The 27307-nt window shown below is 45.6% G+C and overlaps 1 protein-coding gene and 1 long non-coding RNA gene across 26 annotated transcripts in view; one reads left to right on the forward strand and one right to left on the reverse strand.

Moving 5' to 3' along the window:
* Nucleotides 1-27307, reverse strand: part of FBRSL1 (fibrosin like 1) — a 792934-nt gene that overhangs the window by 690274 nt on the left and 75353 nt on the right. The window lies entirely within an intron of this gene.
* On the forward strand, nucleotides 16084-19003 carry LOC114586718 (uncharacterized). Its single transcript, XR_003704170.2, has 3 exons — nucleotides 16084-16170; nucleotides 18541-18667; nucleotides 18901-19003. It is a non-coding gene; the product is annotated as an uncharacterized LOC114586718 (long non-coding RNA).

The raw sequence follows: 27307 nt of genomic DNA on the forward strand, positions 1-27307 counted from the left end.
CTCTGAACCTTCTTCCTTTGGTGGTTCTCCAGCTGGTTTCTCCCACGATTCCTCTGCATCCAACCATTCCCTGGCAATCACCTTCCAAACTTTGGAATGACAGAGCACTCAGAGAAGATTCTACACACACACACACACACACACACACACACACACACACTTTGTCCAGGTAGGCTAGTATGTCTACTCAAGAAGTACCTCTCCATGTTTTCAGGTAGAGGCAGGTCTTTCCTATCACTAGTGATGTCATCAGTTTAGCTGGAGATAGACAAGATGCCAACAACAACCAGGAACTGAACTTGGGATCTTCTGCATGCAAAGCAGGTGCTATCCACTAAGACAGAGTTTCCTCCCTAGTATAGAAAAAGGAGTCGAGAGAGATGCCTGCAGGGTTAAAGTATAGATATTGTACTAATCCATTGAAGGGTGATGTGAAACTTAGTGAAATCTTTCATTGTGTCTCAGGGAGCTGTGAAGTATTTCTCAAAGCTTCCCAAACTCCTGCATGCTTAAAATTCTGATACCCATTAATTAATTACTGCAGGCGAAAGGATAAATCTTCTGAAATACAGTTTCCTGTTACTGCATATGTTCTTGACTGCAGTGGCAGTGCACCATGGCCCCCAGGGCTCTCAGATGTGTTTTTGGTTGGATTTGCTCACAAGATAAATTATTGTTGCTGCTGTTCTGGTATGGAATGCATTGCTCTTTACCTGTTACTTCTGTAAGCAAAAACTGCAGGCATGTACAGATTATTATTTTAAGTTTATTATCAAAATTACATACCTTTTAAAAAAAATAATTACTGGCGGTTTTAAATGAGAAGGCTTTTTAGGACAAGCCATCAGCACACACAGAACTATTGTTTTGACTTCCCATTTCATATAAATCATTCCCCTCCCTTCCAATTAATGCAGTATGTTTCAGAGACTTCTCCAGCATGCTTATCTCAAGTTGTTGCCAAGTGTGACCTCGCCCTGGCCTAGAAAAAATGGAGGGAGTGCTGACCAGCTGGTTTCATGAAGCGTCGCCCTGCCCCACTCATATTTCACGCAAGGCATGAAAAGGGAAGGGTAATGGGAATGAAAGCCGCTCATCTGTAGGTCACCAGCTCCTTCGCCCGACGTTCTGTTCAGCAGCAGAAGCGTCAACAAGAATTTACTTGGAACGCATGAACTCTGAAAGCTTGCGAGGGCTTCTGGGCTTGACCCAGCACCTTATGGAAAGGCTCAGGGGGTGAGGAACCTTTTGCAGACCGAAGGCCACATTCCCTTCTAAGCACTGCAACATGCTCATGGTGGGAGGGGCTAGAGGTAAAAGTTGGTGGAACAGGTAATGCAAATGTTAACCTTGTGTTGTAGGGCTAGTTTTCACCCACATACCTCTCTGTCCTCCATCCAGGCAAGCAAGAGGCATGATCAGAGTTCAAGGGCACATGCCAGCCAGGCGAAAGCACATGGGGTGCAAAGCAAGACTACCAAGGGCATGACCAAGAAGACTGTGAGGGGCGGACACAGAGCTCTGGAGGTTCCCCACCAGCAGCAAGGGAAAGATGCTCCCTTTTGATATTGCTGCTGGTACCCATTCACCTGAGATAGCCCTTACCTGAGAAGGAGTGTCAACTGTTGCATGTTTTCCTACCTCCCTCTGGAGATGGTGTGGATTGGACCAAGAGGGAAAGGCAAGTGAATGGGCAGCTGCAACCACATACTTCTCCAAAGCATCCTTAATGGGCGAGGCAACCATTGGGGTTGCGTTTTAATAATGTATGGCAATTACAATTCCTCTCGGAGACTGAGAGGCTCAGTTGCCAACCACTAGGTCTTACTGCACCAGGTTTGCCCAGTTCCAAAATGGCAATTGTCCTGATTTTTCCAGTTTTCCCTTACACCAGTGGTTCTCAATTAAGCTTTTGAAAATCTTGGTACAGTGATACCTCGGGTTAAGTACTTAATTCGTTCCGGACGTCCGTTCTTAACCTGAAACTGTTCTTAACCTGAAGCACCACTTTAGCTAATGGGGCCTCCTGCTGCTGCAACACCACCGGAGCACGATTTCTGTTCTCATCCTGAAGCAAAGTTCTTAACCTGAGGTAGTATTTCTGGGTTAGCGGAGTCTGTAACCTGAAGCCTGAAGTATGTAACCCAAGGTTACATACACTACACTATTGTAGTTTTTGTTATGTGAATAGTGTCACGGACCGCCCTGGGTTTCATGGACCACCTGTGGTCTGTAGACCACCAGTTGGCACAATTATCGTGTGCACACAAGAGGCAGGGGCAGGTCTTCTGGAAAGGAAGAAAATCCACCTTGCTATTTCCGAGACGCACAAGTTTGTTGTTTATGTTGTTTTCTGGCTGGGGAAGAACAAAGGAAGAAGAGCTTGCTTTGCTAAATGTTCTGTTCTCTGACCCACCGAGAGAGACATTTGGCCTCAGGTGAGAGGCAAGCCTGTGTGCACATCTCTGTCTTGTTTAGACATGCAAGATCTCCATCACCAGCACTGAAGGAGAAAAAACGCTTATTGTTTTACATGTTTACAAACAGCCCTTTCAGATCTCTGTCCCCTGAGGAGGCGTGCATTGTAATAAATTCACAGTTCGCATGATGATGATTTAAACAGCTTTGGAGTGGCATGTTTTTAATGACTTGTTCCAATTTGTCTGCCTCTCCTGCCTGTCAACTCCCCCCGCTGGCAGGAAGCCTGTTCCTGTTGCATAAACATTTATCAGCCAGATGAAGGAGTTGCACTTTTTCGTTGTTTTGCTTTGTGGTTTGGGGAGGGGGGGGAGCAGAGAGAGAGAGGGACAAATTAGCAGCGGTGTCATTTAATATCAATGCCCAAGCCTGGTCAACACCCAGCCACCAGTGGAAACAGACTCTCACTGCATAAAGCAGGGGCTGCAGCTGAAACAATGCTTTTTTCTCCCTCTCTCATATTGCTAAAACTCAGTGAAGCCTCCTCATCCTGGAACTTTCTGGATTAAAAGTACAGTCGTACCTCGGAAGTCAAACGCCTTGCGACTCGAAACTTTTGGCTCCCAAACGCCACAACCCCAGAAGTTTGTGAACGTTCTTTGGAACCCGAACATCTGACGCAGGTTCTGCAGCTTCCGATTGGCTGCAGGAGCTTCCTGCAGCCAATCGGAAGCCGTGCCCTGGTTTCCAAACATTTTAGAAGTCAAACGGGCTTCTGGAATGGAATCCGTTCAACTTCCAAGGTATGACTGTACTTCTTCACACGGCAAAGAGCTAAACTGTGGAGTTGGCTCCCACCAGATGTAGAGATGACAACCAACTTGGAAGGCTTTGAAAGAGGATCAGAGAAATTCGCGGAGGAGGAAAAAGCCATCAAGGGCTAACAGCCACAATAGTTCTGTTCTACATCTTCTGTTGGAAGCAGCACGCCTCTGAATGTCACTCAATGGGAATCACAAGTGGGAGAAGAGTACTCTTGTAATCGGTTCCTTTTTGTGGGCTTCCCATAGGCATCTGGTTGGCCACCGTGAAAATAGGACATTGGACTAGATGGGCTTGATCCAGCTTGATCCAGCAGGTTCCTAATGCTGCTTCGCCGTAGTATCCGCCATTGTCTGAAACTCAACTGTCTAAAGCTTTCGTTGACCCAGATGTTGTTTGACTACAGCTGTCATCAGCCAATATTTAGGGGTGATGTCAGTTGTGATCCAGTAACACCCGGAAGGGCCACAGGCCTGTGTTAGGTACCAGCACTGAAATTGTTGGTACCTGGGATTATTCCAGTGTAGCCTAATACTAATCTCCTCTTCAGAGAAATGAAGAGGCTTCTGCAACTGTCAACGCACGGCTGCCGATATACCAGCATTTGCTCCCTGCAAATCCTTAGCTGCATGCAAGTGAGTGATGGCAAGGGAGGGGAGGGTGGAGGATACTTTGCTCCTAATACAGCCTGCCTAGAAAGATGCATTTTAAAGAACCCAGCCAAAACACTTCAATGCATCTCAATCTAAACGTTTTCCTAGCATACCACCCCCCAGCTCTTCAGAATGTTGTGAATAAAGAAAGGCGCCTAGCATTGCAGAATTTTTATACTCCTCACTAAACATTGTCACTATGCGGTACCAATAAAATGACTAATTGTGCTGCAGTAAACAGAGGATGGAGAGATAAAAGTAATTATAACTTGGCAAACAGGAATCCTCTTTAACTGGGGTTGCTAAATGAGGGTGCCATTGCTAAAGCTCAACTAGTTCTCACACCACCCATAAAGGTAAAGGTAAAGGTACCCCTGCCCATACGGGCCAGTCTTGACAGACTCTAGGGTTGTGCGCTCATCTCACTCTAGAGGCCGGGAGCCAGCGCTGTCCGCAGACACTTCCGGGTCACGTGGCCAGCGTGACGAAGCTGCTCCGGTGAACAGGCACCAGAGCAGCACACAGAAACGGCGTCTACCTTCCCGCTATAAAGCGGTACATATTTATCTACTTGCACTTAAGGGTGCTTTCGAACTGCTAGGTGGGCAGGAGCTGGGACCGAACGACGGGAGCTCACCCCGCCGCGGGGATTCGAACCGCCGACCATGCGATCGGCAAGTCCGAGGCGCTGTGGTTTTACCCACAATGCCACCCGCGTCCCTGGGAGCACCCATAGGGAGCACCAAATTATCACCATCCATTCTGTATTGACTATCCTTTCATCTACGTGGCTTGTAAATATGGCCCCTCCATTAATACCAGTTTGGCATTACCACTGACCGGGTCCTTCCTTGTCTATCCAGACTTTTGCATTTGACTAATCTCTTGCTATCCTGGAAACACATGGCTGCAATAGCCTTGAGCAACCAACTTAAATGCATGGGGGAAGAACAAGAGGTTTCTTGGTATTTTTGGCGCAGTTGCTAGTACTGCTTAAGAAGCAAGCCGATTTACAGTACAAAATGAAGGCTTGCCTTTTCAGCAAGGGCTATGGCAGAACCTTTAGAAAGGTCACTTTTGTAAAGAAAAATCGGTTTCATTAAAAGTCACTTAAGCAAAGATTAGATGTGCATCCTGGGCACAATGGCTATTTTCTACTTATGCTGTCACAGGCAATAGCATTGCTTTTTTTTCTAGAAAAAGAGGTGTCAGTACTCACCATTAAGTTGTTACAGTAAGTGCCATACTTTTTAACAACAGTAAAATGAGGTGCTGGTACTGCGCACTGTTGAGTACCCCCTGAAAAAAGCACTGGGCTTTTTAATTATCAGTTGCTGGGAATCACGAGTGGCTTGAGTGCTGTTGGGATAGCCTGACAATCTAGTTTCAAGGAGGAGAATTAATCTCCACAAGCCTACAAGGCTGTTCCTCAAGCTTTGGTCAAATCACTTGACCAGCTACTTATGGAAAAGCTTGCGAAGAAGTGGCCACATCAATGAGAGATGCCTACCGCTAAGAGAAACTCTGAAATTGCAGCAATATGTCATGTGCCCTAAGAACAGAGCTTTGAAGGGAGCTGTTTTTCATGTGGGCATGGCCTCCATATAATGGGAGCTTTCTCTGTGACTGGGGTGCCTACTTGGTACATGAGTCCAAACATGAGGCATCTTCAAACTGAAATCCTTCTCAGCTATCTTTTTTGTGGGGACAAGAGGGACTGAGCCCTGGGAGTTTTCAACTACAGGACTTCACAGGCAGTGCTCAAAACTGGGCTGCGTTTTTTAAATGAGTCAACCAGACAGAGCCAGGCATGGCCAGACTTGGCCCTCCAGCTGTTTTGAGACTACAACTCCCATCATCCCTAGCTAACAGGACCAGTGGTCAGCGATGATGGGAGTTGTAGTCCCAAAACAGCTGAAGAGCTGAGTTTGGCCATACCTGAGCTAGACTGAGTTCTTAGTTCTAAGCCCTGTTGGGTATGGGGAATATAAAGGCAATAAATAGGGAGCAGGCATTTGTAACTGGAGCAAAAAGCAGTATCGACAGAGAATTGTGCAGCTGGACCTCATCCAGGATGCCTGTACACTATGGATTAGGGAAGGGCAGTAGCTCAGTGGAAGAGCATCTGCTTTGCATGCTGAAGGTCCCAGGTTCAATCCCTGACATCTCCAGCTAGGGCTGGGAGAGACTCTGTCTGAAATCTTGGAGAACTGCTTCATGCCCTTGTAGATAATACTGAGCTAGAGAAACCAACGGTCTGAACTCAGTATAAGAAGGCTCCCTACAGATGGGTCTCTGATCTTGCATTTGTCCCATGTCTGACCATGTCTCCATTCATGCAATTAAGAGTTTCAAGGTATCTCACAATCTAGCCCAATCCTTTGCCACTGCAGAAAACCCACTATCACAGCATCCCCCTCCTTCCTTCTCCTTGTACCCCCGCCCAAACTTGAGAGAATTCCACGAGACACAGAAGCAGCTTCATCTTTGCTTTCCATTTCAGTTGCCCAGCATTCTCCCCTTCCCTTTAGATTGCACAGCTGCACGTGGGACTGCAGAGGCCTTCTTGGAGCACCTACAAGACCTTCTCCCCTTTCTGAAATTAGGCTCGGAAGAAGAATTTTATTGTAGCCAGTAGAACAGCTTGCAGGGTGTATTTAGCTGCAGCGCAGGTTGTGACAACGAGAGTTTATCCAGTTTGCAGCTGTGCCCACAGTTCCAAGAATGATGGCAACATGGGCTTCTGAGCCGCCTCATTCGCTCCACAAAGCTGTTTTATTCAAACTGAAGTTCTGTGTTGCCTATGCATCCACACCTGCATGTATATACAGCAGGTCACCAGCACCTCCCTCAAAGGGACAACACTTTTAATTAAATGAGCGGCCAGGTAATACACCTAGTGCCAAGCTTAACATATGTTTAAGCTGATAAGCAGTGTTGTGTTGGCAGGGTACGAACACTGAATTCAGAGTTAAGATACGTGTGGTTTTTTCACCCTTCTCTTAACAGCAGACAACTAGTAAAGTAGAGAACATACTTCAGATTCCCCACATTGGTACTGCTTTCTGGCAGGCAAAAGGTCCAGACCGCTCCTTTCCCAAATTTTGTCCTGACACCAGTCCTTTTCAGATGTGTTAGGCTGGGATAGCTTTGAGCAACAGTGGAGTGTTAAAACCTACCTCAGGGGTTCAAATGTAGCTCGCTATCATGCCCCACAGCAACCGTGTCCGGTCGGAGAGCCTGAGAGATATCAAGGTGACCCAGTAAGCTTCATGGCCTGGTGGGGTTTTTGAACCCTGGTCTGTCACACCCTGGCTGGACACTCTAACCGCGACACCACCCGGCTCTCAAAGTCAACCCTAGCCAATGCGCACACATTAATTAAGCAAGAGCACCTTATTACATTAAACACGCACACACACAAATTCGATGGGCACTATTATTTATCAAGCACACAGGCAACGGCACTGATTGTTAACAAGTCTGATTGATTAGACAGGCAAAATGGGCATCGGTTTCCATTCCCTGGGATTGCCATATGTTTCTTCTTAATCATCGGGAGGAGTGGAGGTGGAGGAAGAGGAGGAGGAGAAAAGGCTCTGTGGTGTGTTTTTTTCTTGAGTAGTCAAACAGGTGTTGAAGCAAATCCTTAATGCTTTGAGTTTCGCCTCTTTTGAAGCAGATGGGGTGAGTGGATGAGTGGGAAAGGAGAGAGAGAGATTAGATTCTAGCCTCTCATTTTCTCTGGCCTCAGGTCAAGAGCTCCAAAGAAGACTTGGCTATTAATCGTTAAAATGTTCATTTGATGTGAAAAAGGGACACCCCCTCCCTTAAGACCAAGAAGTGAAATAATGCTTCCCTTTACCAATATCATGTTCCTTTCTCTCTTTGCACACTGAGAAGTGCCAAGGGAGAGTTCTTTTATATTCTTAAGAATATAAAACAAACTTCCTCTTCATCTTAGGCCCCTAAGGGGGAAAGGCTCAGGGGTCAGGTTGGAGATAGTGGTGTGGTTCATAAAGGTAAAGGTACCCCTGCCCGTACGGGCCAGTCTTGACAGACTTTGGGGTTGTGCGCCCATCTCACTCAAGAGGCCGGGAGCCAGCGCTGTCCGGAGACACTTCCAGGTCACGTGGCCAGTGTGACATCGCTGCTCTGGCGAGCCAGAGCTGCACACGGAAATGCCGTTTACCTTCCCACTTGTAAGCGGTCCCTATTTATCTACTTGCACCCGGGGGTGCTTTCAAACTGCTAGGTTGGCAGGCGCTGGGACCGAACGACGGGAGCGCACCCCGCCGCAGGGATTCGAACCGCCGACCTTTCGATCGGCAAGCCCTAGGCGCTGAGGCTTTTACCCACAGCGCCACCCGCATCCCATTCATACGCAGTGCTTAACCATGGTTAACACAAACCATAGTTAACACTGAAATGTCTGGCAGAGAACTGCTTAAACTTTGGTTTATTAATTTACCAAATAGTTAAAAGCTCCAGGAAGAACAGATGAGCTTCGAGAGTGGTTTGCATTTTTTTTTGCAGCTCTTCAGCTTTGGGGTGAACTACAGCTAAGCCCCCAGGCTCTGCTCATACTCCTAACCATGGCTTACAGTAATGTGTGAAACAGGCCAGTGTGAGATTTTTCCCCCCTTTTAATCCCTCAGCTAAGAGTACAATAAAACAAAGACACCACAAAGCCGTCGCCTCGTCACCCGAGAGTCTCAAATCAGGGCCCTGTGCCAAACTATGCTATTCTGAGAACAGGGAGCAAAAATGCAGGTGTTTTAACACGAGAGGGCAAACACTTTATTGCAGTAACTAGGAAATGCCACCTCCGATAATTACACATCCATCCATTTACAGCAATATGATATGATTGTGGAAGGAGGGGCAGAGGGCTTGTCAAAAGGCTGCTCAGATCAAAAGGGCTCCCTTAGGTTTAAACATGGAAATTAACACTGCTGCGTTAAAAATGTTCTAACCCCACTAAGTCAACTTTCATTTCTCTGCAACGTTTTACTGCTTTTGCAGGAGCCTGGGCAGTGACCTGTGCTTTCAAGCTAATGCATGTTACCTTCGCAGCTTTAAGCCTCCCCTTTTTAAAACACCCTTTCTGTTCTTCCCTTCCATACAATTTCCATTAGCCAGATGAGGCAGGAAGCGAGCAGGAAGAGAATGCAAATTATCATATATGTTACCTCTCTGGCTGAAAGTCACCTCTTTGACAAGGGGAAGAAGAAGCAGAGCTGGTTTTGGGTGCCCAGGTGTATGACAGAACCTGCAACTTCCAACATTCGGTTTCGTTGGATGGCCCCAAGTTCAAGTTTAATGAGAGGTTCAAAGTAATGCACTTGGCACACTCTCCTTGTGTTAAAGTGTCGTTTTCACAGGGAAAACATGTCATACAAAAACAAGAGATAATGCTATTCAGCATCTAGTGTGGCGGCGGGGGGGAGAGAGAACCGGAGTCTTCACAAACTGCAGTGCACTGCAAGTAATTTCTGTTTTTAGCTATCTGATGATTTTAATTTGTTTTGATTTTCTTAAAATAATAATACTTATTTTAACTTATTTTAATATTTATCTTCCCGCCAGAGCGCTACCTATTTATCTACTTGCACTTTGACGTGCTTTCGAACTGCTAGGTTGGCAGGAGCAGAGACCGAGCAACAAGAGCTCACCCCGTTGTGGGGATTCGAACCGCCGACCTTCTGATCGGCGAGTCTTAGGCTCTGTGGTTTAACCCACAGCGCCACTAGCTAGTGCAGATTATTAATTAGCTAGCCCCCTCTTCCAATACCCCACGTTCCTCCAAACAATGTCTAACACATAAGAAGGTCAGAAGGTACCCTGCAATTATCACTTATTCCTTCCACCAGATTATACATTAAAGGCTGCTTTCAGCCATCAAAGAGCAGAACAAGAGAGAGAGGGGAAGTAAACAGAGGCAGGAAGAGGTAACGGTAAAGGACCCCAGGACGGTTAAGTCCAGTCAAAGGCAATTATGGGGTTGTGGAGCTCAGATTTCAGGCCGAGGGAGCCGGTGCTTGTTCACAGACAGCTTTCCATGTCATGTGGCCAGAAGGACTAAACCGCTTCTGGAGCAACGGGACACCGTGATGGAAACCAGAGCGCACAGAAACGCTGTTTACCATCCCACCACAGTGGTACCTATTTATCTACTTGCGCTGGCATGCCTTCAAACTGCTAGGTTGGCAGGAGCTGGGACAGAGCAATGGGAGCTCATTCCGTCACGGGGATTCGAACCACCAACCTTCCAGTCAGCAAGCCCAAGAGGCTCAGTGGTTTAGAACCACAGTGCCAAACGCATCCCTGGCAGGAAGAAATGACCATGTCAGATCACTAAACTCCTTGAACTACGATTGTCTTCCAGATAGATTGCCCCTAGAGCGAGGGACTGAACCTGAAGCCTTCTGCAATGCAAAGGCAGGGGTTCTACACCACTGAGCTACAGCCCCATCAAACATTAGATATGACTCTTACTGTGATGGCTCCCTGAGATATATTTGCAAGCTGGAAAAAAAAGGAGCAGCCAGACAGATGAGTGGCAGGTGCCAATCCTACCTAGAATAAAACAGAACTGGCTGGTGTGAGGCTTAAATGCCTTTCCCAACAACTGCTTATTTCAAGGCTTTGTCTCCTCCGCTTCTCAGGGGGTTTTCTTTTGCCTCCATCACCACAGATTGCTCAGCACTTCTCAGCTTAAGTACCTGGAGACAAGAGGCAGCTGGGAGCAGGCAAGTGGAAGTTACAGCTTGACAAGAAACAAGAAATGCAACTGCTGTTATACCAAAAAGTAGTCATAGTTTGCAAGGCAGAAGGTGAGAATAAAACCTTGGCTTTTTTTCTTTTTCTTTTTTTAAGGCAAGAGTTTCTGATTCTGGTAAAAAGCAGTCTCTTAATATGCCAGTGTGCCAGTTTTCCCCCTCTCCTCTCTCTCTCTTTCTTTCTCACTCTCTCTCCCCCCAAATTGAAGTAGTCAGGGAAAAGCGTTTTATTTTTAGAAAGGCAACGTGCTCCTTTTGTCCGCTTCAGCAGACACCGCTGCATCACAGTAAGGCGATCCCATTGCAGCCGCAACGTGAACTGCATAGTCAAACACAGGAAGTTCCTAGGCAATGTGAAAAAGCATTTACTGGGCTGTGAAGTCCTGACATGATGGTTATACATGTCAGGTTTCTAAAAAAGAAAAAGAAAAAGAAATTAAGAGGTGGGAGGAAAACACCAGGTACACTGTCATATAATGGGACTGCAGTTTCCATGTCAGAAGGGTAACTAAAACCAGCTTTGCAGGTAGAGAACAGGTGAGTCTTTACCTGCCATGCCCAAAGTAAAGCACACCTCAAGGCTAATAAATGCTTTGTGGGATTAGCTTTCATGGACAGCACCCTGCTACCTTGGCTGTACTAATGATTTTCTCTTTTTAAATATTGTCACAATGGTTCTACATGTATTTGCTTTTATGCATGGTTTAAGTTCGTTTGTTTTTAACTGGACAGTGCATTTTAGCAGTGTCTTGCATCCAATGTTATTTGTACATCGCTCAGAGAGCTTTTCGATCAAGCGGTTTATAAATCTAACAAACAAGATGTTTTGTGCAGTTTCCCATGTAGCAACAAACTCTGCGGGACATTCTCAGTATCGTATTTCTGTGGCCAAAAGGGTGATCTCTCTCTCACTCTTCAGCTGTTTGCTACTGCAATGGAATCCCTGGCATGGGCTGCTAAAAGCTACCTCACTTCCCAAGAGCGAAAGGTGAGGACTCTTCCAGGGACCCGGCTGGGACCAGATGCAAACAGGCTCTTCCCCTCCTGGAACTGCCTGCATTCCACCACAACAGTATATAATATACATACACAGAAAGGACAGTCTCTTGGCAGAGGATGTGGTCCTTTGTGTTAAGAATACTAATGCTCCCAGTCCTGATGAATGATGAATGATTTAGCTCCATATGGCACAACTTCTGCCCATGAACTTAATGTCATGAAAGACAAAAGCAGGGATGTGGGTATTCTCATTCTCTCTCTCTCTCTCTCTCTCTCTCTCTCACACACACACACACACACACACACACACACACACACACACACCACAGAGTACATGGTCTCATGTCCAGGTATCCTGTTGTTCATTTTGCTTTCTTTCTTCTAAACCAAGTTCCTTGCTATACCTGCAACTGCTGAGATGTGCATGGGTGACACCCCCTCCCACCCCACCCAAGTTTCTGAGCAGGGGATGGGCAGGGCTTTTGTGTTCCCCCCTTGCCTTGTCTGAGGCCAGCATATGAGATTGGCTGCAGACCAAAAAATAATTGCAGGAGGGTTGGACAAACACACAGCGGGACGCGGGTGGCGCTGTGGGTAAAAGCCTCAGCGCCTAGGACTTGCCGATCGAAAGGTCGGCGGTTCGAATCCCCGTGGCGGGGTGCGCTCCCGTCGCTCAGTCCCAGCGCCTGCCAACCTAGCAGTTCGAAAGCACCCCCGGGTGCAAGTAGATAAATAGGGACCGCTTACTAGCGGGAAGGTAAACGGCGTTCCGTGTGCTGTGCTGGCTCGCCAGATGCAGCTTGTCACGCTGGCCACGTGACCCGGAAGTGTCTTCGGACAGCGCTGGCCCCCGGCCTATAGAGTGAGATGAGCGCACAACCCTAGAGTCTGTCAAGACTGGCCCGTATGGGCAGGGGTCCCTTTACCTTTACCTTTGGACAAACACACACATGCACTCCAAAAGTTGCACGGAAATGCCATTACATTAAGGCCATGCTTCAGTTGTTGCCGTCTACACAACGAACAGATGCCCATTCAGAATATGCTCCCCGGGGTGTGTGTGTGTGTGTAAAGACCCTTTGCAGCACAAGGTGTGTAGTTTTTCATATGGGTGCTTTCATTCAACACACACTGGTTTGTGAACTGCTGTTGTCCCAGGGATGACTGTCCCATCTTGGGTTGGGGCATGTTAAAACCATCCTCCAGGCAGTGAGCTTCCCACCACAGGGAGTCTGAGCACAATGTCCCCTTTCCTTTGTAGCAGGAAACACCCCCCCCCCATCATTCAGTTTGTACAAACTTCACACACACTCACACTCACACACTACATACGCTACACTTCTGTTATAAATTCATAAAAAATCAACCATACATCGGATTTGCACTGTTCCACTTTTATTTGACTCCATGAAGGAAGGACTACAAAATGGGGAAGGTTTGATACAGGCCAGCCATAATCCCTTCGCCATCCCAGCACATCCACAGGAGCCCTGCCCAGTTGCTATGCCAACCCTGATGGTCCTAGACAGAAGAGCATCAAGATCACAAAGAACTTGCATATGGGAGTAGATTCAGCATGGACTGAAACAAAGGACAATTATCAGATCTTCCCTCTGGGGGCAAGAAACTGCCAACTCCCCTTTGTCTCCTGGAAGTGACTCATGGGGAGGGGGAAAGGAGGAACCAGCCAGGTGACAGGACACTCAGGTTACCACCAACTCCTCCCTCAACCCCTCCTTTCTGTAATGTATGCATGATGTTTCTGGGGGTGGGCTTGACCTAGAGGATGGGAATTTCAAAAGTTTTTATAAGGTCTTGCACACCATCTTTCTGGGTCTTTCCTCTCTCCTGCAAGTGAGGGGAACACCCTGTTGCAACAGTTCAATAAAGGCCAAGCCTACAGGCTGCTGTTTTGCTCCAAGTTATCCTGGTTGGTGTCTTTGTTTTGTCCAAGGGAGCCCTCGGATTTTTCCGGTAACACCTTGTTATGCCTCCTAGTCTCCATCTACCCTCCTCCCAAGAATATTGTGTCTCTCTCCATTTTCCACCAAACACACAGGCTGCTAAGCTGGCAGCAATCATACCCAAGAGCAGGTCAGAACTCAAGAGCGGCAGAGCCTCATCAAATCAGACTCGCTGACAAAGGAAACAGCGTCTTGGGCTTCCCACAAAATGTAGGCTAAAATACCAGCCATTTGCTTTTCGACCCATGCACTAAAAGATGATTTCCGCTGGCTAATTCTTCTGCTAAAACCCCCACAGGCCAGCTCTAATCCTTTTAAATAGCTTTGAGATTTCTGCTCATCTCTCCCAAATCTAGCGATCAAACGAACGAACGTGAATGAAGAAAAGGAAAGAGGGACTCCCTTTAATTTGTATTTGAAGGTGGTGTGTGGAATGCAAAGGCAATGTATGGGGGGGGTGCTGAAGTTGGACTTTTAGCAGGTAGGAATGCAGTTGTGCACCATCTCTACATCAGTCTGACAGCTATGTTGTTAAAATACATGGAGACATCATGGAAACATAAGAAGCTGCCTTGCAACAAGTCAAACTCTTGGGCCCATCTGGCTCAGAAGTTCTCCAGGCTTTCAGATTGGGGGCTAGGGTCTCTCCCTAGATGCCAGGGATTGAACCTGTGGCCTTCTGCATGCAAAACAGATGTAGTACCACTGTTGTGTGACCCTTCCATAGTCACAATTACTAACAGTAGGTGGAGTAGGCTGGACTCTGGTTCAGGAATCCAGAGCCCACCACCCAGAGAAGAGCAGGTGATGGGGCTGCAGCTAACAGTCCCTTCATCAAGCATCTGATCAGGCATGGGCATGAGGAGCGAAGTCACCCTTTCTTTCTTGAATTCATTTTGTAGGCAGTGGGTGCCTAATCAGGCATGTACATGGTAACAGACGCAACAAATCAATTATCATTCTCTACAACAAAATGGTACTTATCAGGGTAGAAGGAGGAAACCCAACATTATTCTTGCTTTCATGATGCTTCTATGATTTCAGAGAATGCACACACACACATTATTATTATTACTAGTAATTATTGTTTTTAAAACAGGCTTGGCAAACTATTGTTGCCGTTTTCGCTTTAACATGAGAGATGCAGACAGAGTTTTAGAGCATGGCATAGCAGGGGGAAGAGAAATGTTCTGTGTGCTTCTCAGCTGAAGTAATACATACTCCAAAAGAGTGTGTTTCTGCATAAGCATTATGTCTAGGGTCTAAAAGGACCCAGCTGGGCCACTTGCTAATAGTCACTGATACACCTGTCCACCATAGGTTTTGTCTAATCTGCTTAAAACAGACACCTAATTGGAAAATTTGCACAAGTAACTCAGAATCGTATTCTTACAATTATGGGCAAATAAAACTTTCCAGTCAAAGGAGCCTCAGTCCTACAAGCTCCCTGCTGCTTGCTCCCCTTTCCTTCTTAGACAGGTGTTGGCTAGCCAATAAAATTGCATCAGCCACACAAAAAATCATACTGAATCAACTCTTTGTAATTTAGTACGCAACCCCAAATAATCTCTGGCTCTGCTAATATGTAGGCCTGGTTTGCAGGTCACGTTAAGCCAAACCATGGTTTAGCAGGTGCGTGTTATATGTATGTGGGCTCCTGGAAAAGAGATTCTAGCCTCTTTGCTCCATCTCAGCTGTTCTGCTGCTCTGCTAAACTAGGCCAAGTCATGGTGCTTGGCACATCATCCAAAACTGAGCTTGTGTCTTAGCTCTCCTGTAGGAGAAACTCTGGTTGCAGTTTGTAGTCCGCCCACAGAGAGCTAAACCACAAGCTCAGGTTTGGACAACAAGGCATGACATGGCTTAGCGCAGCGCAGCGTGGCATGGGAGGAGCACAATCTCCTGTTCCAGAGTCTGCAAGTTCATGCTAAGGCAGGGGTTGGCAAACTACGGTCTGCGGGCCAGATTCGGCCCAATTGCCCTCTGGATCCAGCCCACGAACGGTTCTGCAATTGCCGCTTAGATCGCCTTTTTCAATTTTTTTCCAGGCACCCTTTTTTTGCGACCCCCCCCCCCGGACTACATCTCCCAGCATGCTGCGAGGTTGCTCAGACTTCTGTGACGCTGGCCAATCTGAAGCCTTAGCAACCTCAGGCCTCCTCTCCATTGGCTGGTTTGATGCGAGCAGGTGGCCAATGGCGACCCTTCCCAAGACTCACTGCTCCAATCGGGGCGAGGCGCAGGGCAGGGCGCCTTGTTGACGTCTAGCTCCGAGTAGGGAAGAGGAGAAGCGAAGGGGCGGGAAGAAGCGGGAGCAGAGAGCCTACGAGGAGGGAGGGAGAGGGAGGAGGAGGAGGAGGACTCTTCTGTGCTGCTTGGCGGTGACACATTAGCAGCACGGTCATGGACACCCCGGGGTAGGGGCCCTTCCTGGCGGGGTGGCTGCAGCCTCTCTGCACAAGCCGAGATCCAGTGCTGGCGGGGCGCCCACTCCCCAGCCCAGCTCAGCCCAGTCCACTCCATCTGAACACGGTGAGTGGAAGTATCTCAGCCGCTCTGTCTCCAAGGGAAGGAAGGCATAGGCATGTGCACATGCACACTCATGCGCAGTCCTACCTGCCACAAGTTCTGAGGGACAATGAACCCCCCCTCCACAGAAAACGTTTGCTGACCCCTGTGATACAGTATTGTGTGCAGACCAGGCCAATGACTGCAGTTTTCTCTTAATTTCTGTTCTCTGCCCTAACCAGGAACCTCCCTGTTTTGCTTAAGGAGTAGGATGGATTTTTATGTTTTAAAAAAATGGGGGAAAGGGAAGTTGTTGCTTCTTTATGCCCAAATCCTAGGTGTGTAACCTGTAGCATGCGGCAGAGACTGATTCAGCCTGCAACCTACCATCTTGGAACAGTGTCTAAAAACTGACCCTATCGCTACGACATTCAGCCTAATTGGTGCCTTTTTTTTTCAATCCCCGCCCCCGTCTCTCCCCCTCTCTCCTTTGCTTACAGTGGTACCTCGGGTTACAGACGCTTCAGGTTACAGACTCCACTAATCCAGAAATAGTACCTCGGGTTAAGAACTTTGCTTCAGGATGCGAACAGAAATCGCACGGTGGTGGTGTGGCAGCAGTGGGAGGCCCCATTAGCTAAAGTGGTACCTCAGGTTAAGAACAGTTTCAGGTTAAGAACGGACCTCCGGAACAAATTAAGTTCTTAACCCAAGGTACCACTGTACTACTTCCGGGTTAGCAGAGCCTGTAACCCAAAGTGTTGGTAATCTGAGGTGTTTGTAACCCGAGGTACCACTGTAATAGATTGCCCAACTGTGAAATTTAGAGCTGTTGCTGGTTGTTTTCTTAATAGAGCAACATGGCTACCCCTTTTGTGTGTGTGTGTGTGTGTGTGTGTGTGTGTGTGTGTGTGTGTGTGTTTTAATGCAGCGTATGTAACTTGGGCTTTTTACAAGCTCTGCACGTTCCTTTCGTAGCAGCCATCAGGCATTCCAGCAGAATAAAAAAAGAGAAAACTATTAGCAGCAGCATCCAAAGTGGTGATCAGCCAATTAGTTTTAATAGTTACGCTTTTAAAAGTTATCAAAAACTGAGGCATTAATAGCAGGATTTTTTAAATATATTTTTTTGTAAAACGGTTAGGAAATGGGGGCCCTCTACTTTCTGCAAACAGATGCTAGCAACCCTGATGTGAATCATTCTGTTAAATATATCATTAGCCAAACGAAGTTCTGTTAATGACACACGGCACACCCGTCATTCTCTGCCAAACCCCGGTGACCAAAACTTCCTAATTTTAGGTATCTCAGTTTGGCTCACAAGTAGGCAGAAATGGGATTTTGTAAGATTTTCAGCGCCCAGCACTGGTTATCCTGGCCTAAGACAGCTTTGCAGGTTGGGCAACAAAAATTGTACATAAGTATCCTATCTAATTTATGTAGCTAATAGATGTACTTTTTTGCTGTTTATATGTTCATACTACAGTGGTACCTCGGGTTACATATGCTTCAGGTTACATACGCTTCAGGTTACAGACTCCGCTAACCCAGAAACAGTACCTTGGGTTAAGAACTTTGCTTCAGGATGAGAACAGAAATTGTGCTCCAGCAGCACAGCAGCAGCAGGAGGCCCCATTAGCTAAAGTGGTGCTTCAGGTTAAGAACAGTTTCAGGTTAAGAACCGACCTCCGGAACGAATGAAGTACTTAACCCGAGGTACCACTGTATATGGAAATCTTAAAGTATGCTAATTTTCATGTGTGGTTTAAAAATAACATATTTTTTTTTAAAAAAATCCAAGCGATGGAATGGATTCATGAGAGAGGGGGGGGGGAATATCTATAACACCACACACATGAAAGAGACACTGACTGGTTCATCTACCACTTCGATCGTAGATTGTTTTAACCTGGTTTTAAAGTTGTATTTTAAATCACTATTTAAATAATGATGATGACCTTACCCCAAAAGGGAAGGTTTGAGAGATGATCACATAGAAAAGAAAGATTCCTAATAAAATTCTTATCTGCCTCCTTATTATCCCAACCCGCCGGGTTTCAAGAAAGAATGTTAAGACCTTTCTAGATGCTTTCTAGTCATTTACTGTACCTTAGTGGGGAGCGGAAGGTATCATAATTTGCTTTTCTATAATTACCTAGAGTCCCTGGGCTTATCTTGAGCATTTGTTAACAGATAATCCCTTTGATCTCTGGAAAGTAGATTGCTAGGGTAGGAGTTTGAGGCCTTTAACCTGGAGATGTTTCTTCCAATACCTGCATTCAGGCCAATATAATTGATATTCCTTTCTTGTCTATTGGAATGTATCTGGATACTATTTGGATAGGTGACAAAGGCAGGAGTCGTATAGCTCAAGAACTTTCTGCTCCTTTCCAGACTGTGATTCCCATTCTCTAGCAAGTACAGGTTATTTGGAACACCTTTTAATCTGAAAAACAGCTCTCTGTCAGCGAACATATGAATTAGAGACCAAAATTTATCCCATACAACAGGATCCTGAAAGGTTAGTTCTGTAGCCAAAATTAAGACAGGTATTTACAACGTAAACCATTTTCTAAACCCAGGGAAACCCCTACAATGGACTGAATTCCTGCTTGCAGTTCAGATTCTGTTTTAATTATTCTGCTGGGTTTTTTCACTGGTCAGTTATGAATGGCCACCCCCCTCATTCACAAGCTTTCAAAGTATGTTTATTAAGACATCATTTGCTGCCTTTTCTTCCCATCTGTGCTGTAGGGCAGGAAATGTGCAGTGCTGCCCCAAGCCTTCAGGGTTCCATTGAAAGACGCCAGCTTGTACAAATTAGATTAGGTGGCAGATCCAGATCATTTCCTTGGAATGTAGCAAGTGGATTATTAGCATACTCATCCCCTATCAGTAGCCTTGTATCTGAAGGAGTAAAGAGATGAATGGAAAAGGACTCCTCCAAGTCCGTCTCATGAAGATTCATAGAATCATAGAATCATAGAGTTGGAATAAACCACAAGGGCCATCGAGTCCAACCCCCTGCCAAGCAGGAAACACCATCAGAGCACTCCTGACATATGGTTGTCAAGCCTCTGCTTAAAGACCTCCAAAGAAGGAGACTCCACCACACTCCTTGGCAGCAAATTCCACTGTCAAACAGCTCTTACTGTCAGGAAGTTCTTCCTAATGTTTAGGTGGAATCTTCTTTCTTGTAGTTTGGATCCATTGGTCCGTGTCCGCTTCTCTGGAGCAGCAGAAAACAACCTTTCTCCCTCCTCTATATGACATCCTTTTATATATTTGAACGTGGCTATCATATCACCCCTTAACCTCCTCTTCTCCAGGCTAAACATGCCCAGCTCCCTTAGCCGTTCCTCATAAGGCATCGTTTCCAGGCCTTTGACCATTTTGGTTGCCCTCCTCTGGACACGTTCCAGTTTGTCAGTGTCCTTCTTGAACTGGCGTAAAAGAAGGTTTCTGAGTTCAAGTTCCAATCTTGATGGGCATAATTTAATTGTTTGGTTACTGAATTTGATAGGGGCTTGGTGAACTCAGATCTATCTCCAACTTTCATGTACCTTCAAACCATCAATAAACTCAGTTTCTACTTGGGAGGGTCTTACAGTTAGAATTCCTGTCTCCACTAACCAAACCAGTGTACCAATTATGGCATTCAAAGCCAAATCTTCCTTTTCTAATGTGTCAATTCTACTAAACATACCCTCTGCTGTTTGTTTAAACAGGAGACACTGGTCATGTAAAAGTTCCCATAGTGAGGAACTTTCAGTCTCTGCTGTAGCCAAGTCTTTTATGTCAAGATACTCATTGTGCATGGATGACACTTTGTTATATGGATTAAGCTGGGGTTGCCTGGGAGCATATATATCTCTTCCTAGCAAGTCCAGATCAACTGACCGGTTAGCTAAGCTTTCATTAAAGGAGTATGTAGCAAAACCTCTTACTTGGGATAAGGCATCTCCAGAGCTGTCCATGTAAGACATTATTAACTTTATCTTCCCACAACTCCTTTGCCAATACCTGCGTCTTCCTTGCCAAGTCTCAATAGTCCAACACAAATTTCTAGACTAAATCTGGCAAAGGAGTTCTGGGTGCTTTATCTGAAGTACCGTAGGCCTGTGCTTATGTAATAACCATGTGAAAACTGTGGAGTACCCTTCAGTCAAGATGGACGTCTAAACATTTCTCATCAGCAGCTGAGCCAAAACAGCTGCTCCCCTATCGCCTGTCCTCCATTTAAAATATGTGGTTTGTTAAGCCCACGCAGAAGTAATGCAGATAAAAACAGATATGTTCCTTGCTTGCATGTGGCAATTATCATTAACTGTTGGTCCAACTGGCTTTAAAACCATTCAAGATAAAATAAATTAAAACAAGGACAGACCACAGAGCTCAAGACAAGCAGCCTTACTCGACATGAAAAAAAGCTGGTTTGAGAGATGCCTGCACCCTGAATAAGCAGCGGATTGCCTTTATCAAGGGTAGCCAACATGGTGCCCATTAACAGCAGGGACAATGATCAGAGATGATGGGAGCTGTAGTATAGCAAGCTCTGGAGAGCACCATGTAGGCAATCCCTAGCCTATATCAATGCAAGAATCTACAAAAAAGCAAATACAACATGCTGGCTAATAACTGTTAGTGAATATATAATGATGTATATATCATACAACACATCTCACAAAATATACAAGTAACTACAAGTAGTTATATAGAGTAGTTACAGTGGTACCTCGGGTTACAGATGCTTCAAGTTACAGAGGCTTCAGGTTACAGACTCCGCTAACCCAGAAATAGTACCTCGAGTTAAGAACTTTGCTTCAGGATGAGAACAGAAATCGTGCTCTGCGGTGCGGCAGCAGCGGGAGGCCACCTTAGCTAAAGTGGTACCTCAGGTTAAGAACAGTTTCAGGTTAAGAACGGACCTCCAGAACAAATTAAGTTCTTAACCCGAGGTACCGCTGTATATAGATTAGAGTATATGCAGAGTATATACAGTCCTTTTGAGACTTCTGAGAGATGTCTTCCTTTGAGAGACGGCTTGGCGTTCCTCGCTATTCATTGATTTGTTTGGTTCTTTGTTTGACTCTGATATATATAACTACTTGTAGTTACTAGTATATTTTGTGAGATGTGTTGTATGATATATACATCATTTTGAAGTGGCTTATTCGTATATTTTGAATGGCATTACAACCAATTATATATTCACTAACAGTTATTAGCCAGCATGTTGAATTTGCATCTTTGTAGATTGTTACATTTTGCAACACAGGGGTTTGTGTTTGTTCAGATTACAGTGGATGCTCGGGTTGCGAACGTGATCCGTGCGGGATGCACGTTCACAACCCGCAGCGGTGCGTCTGCGCATGCGCGACCTCCGAAACCCAGAAGTAACCCGTTCCGGTACTTCCAGGTTTCGGAGCGTCCGTAACCTGAAAAAACGCAACCTGAAGCATCTGTAACCAGAGGTATGGCTGTATTATATCAATGCAAGGCCTGTATCAGTGATTCCCTTCTAAATTATTACAGTCTTGTGCAACACGGATCCTAGTTGCTGGTGTTTCTTTGTTAAAGAGAATAGCTCAGTTGCTAGGAAATATTTCTTCCCCCAAGGAATGAATGACAAGTGAGACCGCATAGTTCTTGCTGGGTACAGGACGGTCTTGTGTTCTTTGGGTGCAAAAATACATGCAGCACAGACTACATATATCTACGTACCACTCCAAGTGCTTTCTTAACTTCCTCGCTCTCCCCTTCCTGCCCCCCTCCCCAAAATGCTATTGCAAATTGACACCAGCTGCACTCCGTGGCTTTTTGCCTGGTTGCTTTTCTCAGACCCTCTACCAGATCATTTTCCCAAGGAAGGGGAAAAATGATAAAGCAAAGCAGCAGCGCCACTTGGCATACGGACAACCTCCCACATCGGAGGAAGCAACGGTGCCACAAGGTTCTGCTCCCAAGAACAAAAGCCCACTTCTAAGCGGGGGAAATTTCGTTGAGGATCCCAGCAGAGGAAACCACCAGTTTAAAAGGACATAGCTCAGCAGTAGAGCACCTGTGTCCCATCCCTGGCATTCTCCAGGTAAGCCTGGGAATGCACACCATCTGAAATACTGTGCAGAGAACACTGAGCCAATGGCCTCACTCAAGAGACACAAAAAGCTTGAAAATCTCTCGCTGCCGTTTACAAGAAACTACAGTGGTTTTCGTGGCAAACATCTGGATGATTTTGCTTCATTTCTGTTGCTAATGCCTTATCGTTTCATCTTGTGTTCCCTACTTTGAACCCTGGAGAAGTGTCTCACGAGTAAGTGTGACTTTTTTACTTGGTGCTTTCTGGTGAGCATCACTATGCACAATGTTTGGGATTTTTAAGTACCATTATTAGTAGCACGGCAATTGAATTTATGACTCCACCTTTCTATAAAAGTACAAAAGGCATCTTACACAAAATCCAAAATGAATTTTTGGATTTGACTCTGATAAATTAAAATGCTTTTGGAATCCTTAAATATTTCTACCCTCTGAAAGACTTCAGGGAGAGGCAGAAGCTAAATGCACGAGTTGGCCAACAGAGTATTTATTTTAAATTGTGTAGGATACCACTGGGGAGTTCTGATTAAATACCACCGCTTACAGGCAGTATACTGGATGGCAACCTCTAGTGGAGTCAACTTGAGGAGTGACAGTTCCTTTGGGATAAGAAAATCAAAAGCCTTTTCGGTGAAATGTTTATGAAACACAGACGAGGTTTTTCGCAGCAGAAAAGTGAATGAAGGTTGACATGCATGTAAGTTGCCTGCCTTCCCTGTATGAATTGTTTGTGACACGCTAAGGGATAAAAAATGGCTTAGGGAATATTTCAGTTACATAGCTGTATTTGCTCTCTTTTTGGGTGGGTGGGGGTTCACTCAACACTTTTCTTTTTTTTAAGAAAAGAACAAATATTCTTCCAGATCAGTTACCGTGTCTCTTGTAAAGTGATGGAGTTTGCAGGGGGGAAGAACAGGGTAATTTTTCAAGTGTTAGCAAGGAAGCGCATTGTGCCAAATGTGAAGAGTTACTCCAACCACAATGAAAACAGAGAGGGCCTAATATAGATTAGATTAGACCACTGCTAGGAGCTCCCAGCCTCTGTGGTTACTTGCCCAGAAATTTAGCTGGTGTTTACTTTGAGAAAACTGAAACTGGGATCAGCCAGAGCAAAATGCCTGGTTGGCTGATTAAAGTTAAGTATCCTTTCCTTCCTGCCGATGCCTGTAGAAGCCCACGGAGTATTGATCTAAGCCTTCAGATGAAGTTTAGACAGAGCTCCCCACCACTTATCAATGCTGGTGGGAAGCAGGGAAACAAAACCACCAGGTTTCACACTGGTCTTCCAATAATTTGGTTGTTATTCTTTAAAATGCATGCCAACATTCGTAGGAAAGGGATGGGGGTCGTGATAGACGGAGGTACTGCTTGTATTTTAAGAGATCAGCATGAGGCTTTTCTTACAATTGCTGGACAACAGAGTTTATCGCCTTCATGGTAATACTTGGGGAAACTCTTGTAGCACAATGCTAGGCAGGTCTACTCAAATGTAACACCAATGAAGTCTAATGGGACTTGCTGGCTTGTTTCGAGCCACAGGGAAGCCAAAACTATGGGTTCACACCCTTTCAATTTTTAGTCATGAATCCTTTGCCCTTTAAAGCTCTCACCTGATCTTTTCAGACTGGGGGTAGGGAAAAGATAGATTAGGATCTCAAGGAAGATCCCTGCATGATTTGCAGTAGGTCAGCAAGAGTATTAAAAATAGCAACAAAAGGCTATCTCCCTTCTGAATTAGAGACCTGGAATCTCTGATCTGCAGTAACTCAACTCTAGTATGAATATTAGAATCTCTGATCTGTTAAAAAGAAGAAGCCAAATGTATTGGATTAAGTAGGTCATCTCAGTACTTGGCTCAAAACGTACAGGAGCTTAGGGGCTCCATCTCCTGAGCCATCACTTCACGTCTGGCCCTGTTTGGTGGGTCTCAGGGTTCGATTTAAAAACAAAGTAGATATTTAAAACCAGGAGTCTTCTCTGCAATTTCTCTACAAATAAGTGAAGGAAAAAACCACCTAGATAGGCTGCCAAAACCATCCCCTCCTCCCCATCCTCTGAAGTCTAAGTGAACTTTTTGGAAGGGGCACAGATTCCGAATGAGGCTCTGTGATTAAACTTAGGCTACCAGGCTAAAACAGTCCTCATCCCTTGACTGTGTGTTTTGCACTTACTCTGCCCTCCAGATGTTTGGGGACTACAACTCCCATGATCCCTAGCTAACAGGACCAGTGGTCAGGGATGATGGGAATTGTAGCCCCAAAACATCTGGAGGGCCGAGTTTGCCTATGCCTGTAATATAGACAATACTGAACTGGATGGGCCAATACGACCTCTGTTCTTAAACCAGGGTTGGGGAATTTTTTCCAGCCAAAGGGCCACATTCCCTTCTGGGGGCCACAGGCCAGTAGGGGGCAGGGCTAGAAGCAAAAGTGGGTGGAGCAGTGAATGTAAATTTCACATTTGCACAGTAGGCTAGTTTACACTTACACACACACACACACACACACACACACACACACACACACCCTCCTTCTAACTGGATGCAGAAGAGAAAAATCTCCACATCCTGCTCAAAGAAGCCAAAATGAAGGTTATCAGTAGCAAAGTGGTTTCAGGCCCTTGTGGCTTCCTGGCAGCTTTCTGATGCCTCTATCTTTTCTTAAGTCTCCATATAACAGGATGAGATGAGATGTCGTAGCTCAGTGACACAGACAGAATAGAATTAAGGGCTGACACTTGTCTGCTCGCAGCGGATGCAGCCAAGCCTAGACAGCCTGGCTCGAAAGAGTCCAATTACAGCATACGCAATAGCTAGCAAAGGATGGCTTGCAAAATATGTGTCTTTCTTCCCCATTTCCGCCCCCCCCTTCAGTCCTGTCAAGGGGGTAGCCAATGAACAGCCACAGGAGAGGTTTATTGCCTTCGTGCACTATTTGCGAGCTTCGTGGATGCCCACTGTGGAAAGCAAAGTGCTCGGCTGGAATGAGACTTTTGCGTAAGTAATTCAGGGACATAGGGAAGCTGCCTAATTTTGAGTCAGGCTACTGACTCATCTAGTATTGTGCATACTGTAATGTCCAGCAGTGGCCGCCCAGGATTTCAGGCAAGGATCTCTCCCAGCTCTACTTGGATATACTGGGAAATGGAACATGGAACTTTGTGCATGCAAAGCACATGCTCTACCACTAACCACACCCCCTCTGAATATTCAGCAGCACTCATATTCTTAGGCCCCAGTTCCAGACGTGGAACGGACAATTCATAAACTTGCCACCCAGCTGTGGATGTGTCAATAAGTCAAGTGCTTAGAAGGCTAAAACCGAGAGGTAAAGGTGAGGGATCCATACCTGGGGCACCCCTGGGAGATGCTGCAGGTATTTCAGGTTAGGTAGAGTAAACCCCTCAGACCAGCAAAGTCAAGTGATTGTGTTTTAATAGCATTGGTTTATTGTCCATTTATGGAGGGTCATATTTTAATGTTTCTGTAGCTCCTTTTCATATTTTGTAAACTGCTTAGAAGCCTATTTTGGCATTTGTAAGAAATAATAATAATAATAATAATAATAATAATAATAATAATAATAATTTATTTATACCCCGCCCTTCACAGTTTAAAAACCGGGCTCAGGCTGGCTAACAGCAAATATAAAGCATTGATTAAAATGCGACTTTAAAACAGCATAAAGTACAACATAAAATGCAGCATCAATATCAATAAAATTCAAAAATTCAGGGGTGATTGGGGGGAGGGAACCCCAGTCAGTAGACATCAAATGATCACCAGGGCTAACTGGCCAAGCTGGTTCTACTAGGGCCAGCAAGGAGACCAGGGAAGAATTTAAATGTAGAGTCCAGCCAAATGTAGAGTCCCAGAAAGTAAATAATAATTCCAACTAATAAATAATTTTCCAACTATTTTCCCGTAAATTTCCAGTTCCACCTATTAGCACCTGTGGGGATTGACTGCTATTTTCTTCAGTCTGCACAACTAGTTATGTCATTTATTGCACCTTTCTCCAAAGAAAGGGGGGCCCCAGAGAGCATAAGTTTTCTCCCCACTGCATTCATTTTATTATTGAAGCAGCCTTGTGGGGTATCCTAGGGTAAGAGTGTGCAGCTGGCCTAAGGACAATCAGAGAGTTTCATGGCTGAATGTGGCTTTGAGCCTAGTCTTCCTAGGTAATTCCACCCCAGGAAGTACACCACTCAGGCTTCAAAACATAGGCCTCACGCAAATTAATCAGTGTTTTACTGCTAATTTATCCAAAATACATGTTTGAATGTACTTTTACCTAACATACACATTTTTGCACAGCAATTTCCCTGAAGATAATGCATTTTTGTATTCTGTTTTTTTTTTAAGAAATATGTATTTTTCTATGCACACCATACCATAGTTTATGAATTTTTGCACTGCATTGGAAATTCGGAGGTGTCTGAATTTCAAAGGGTGGCTGGATTTTGGTTCATGAACTCTTTTATAAAATGCAAATTTCATAGGTTCATATTTAAATGAGACTTTCTCCCCCATCCCTGCTCCCCAGTGATTGAACTTAAAATCTGAATAATTTAAGGTAAAGGTAAAGGGACCCCTGACCATAAGGTCCAGTCGTGACCGATTCTGGGGTTGCGGTGCTCATCTCACTTTATTGGCCGAGGGAGCCGGTGTTTGTCCGCAGACAGCTTCCGGGTCATGTAGCCAGCATGACTAAGCCGCTTCTGGCGAACCAGAGCAGCACACAGAAACGCCGTTTACCTTCCCGCTGGAGCGGTACCTATTTATCTACTTGCACATTGACGTGCTTTCGAACTGCTAGGTTGGCAAGAGCAGGGACTGAACAACGGGAGCTCACCCCGTCACGGGGATTCGAACCGCCAACCTTCTGATCAGCAAGTCCTAGGCTCTGTGGTTTAATAATTTACTCCTTTGCAAAACTATTTGCTACTCATCCAGCAGCAGCAGTGTGCTTGGACTTAGGAGAACTTTAAGCACTGTATGTTTTGTTCAAGACTTCTGAAATGGAATTCAACCAGCCATGAGTTGCCCGGGGGGGCGGGGTGA

The sequence above is a fragment of the Podarcis muralis genome, chromosome 16 (assembly GCF_964188315.1).
Source record: "Podarcis muralis chromosome 16, rPodMur119.hap1.1, whole genome shotgun sequence".
NCBI classification, from domain to species: Eukaryota; Metazoa; Chordata; class Lepidosauria; order Squamata; family Lacertidae; genus Podarcis; species Podarcis muralis.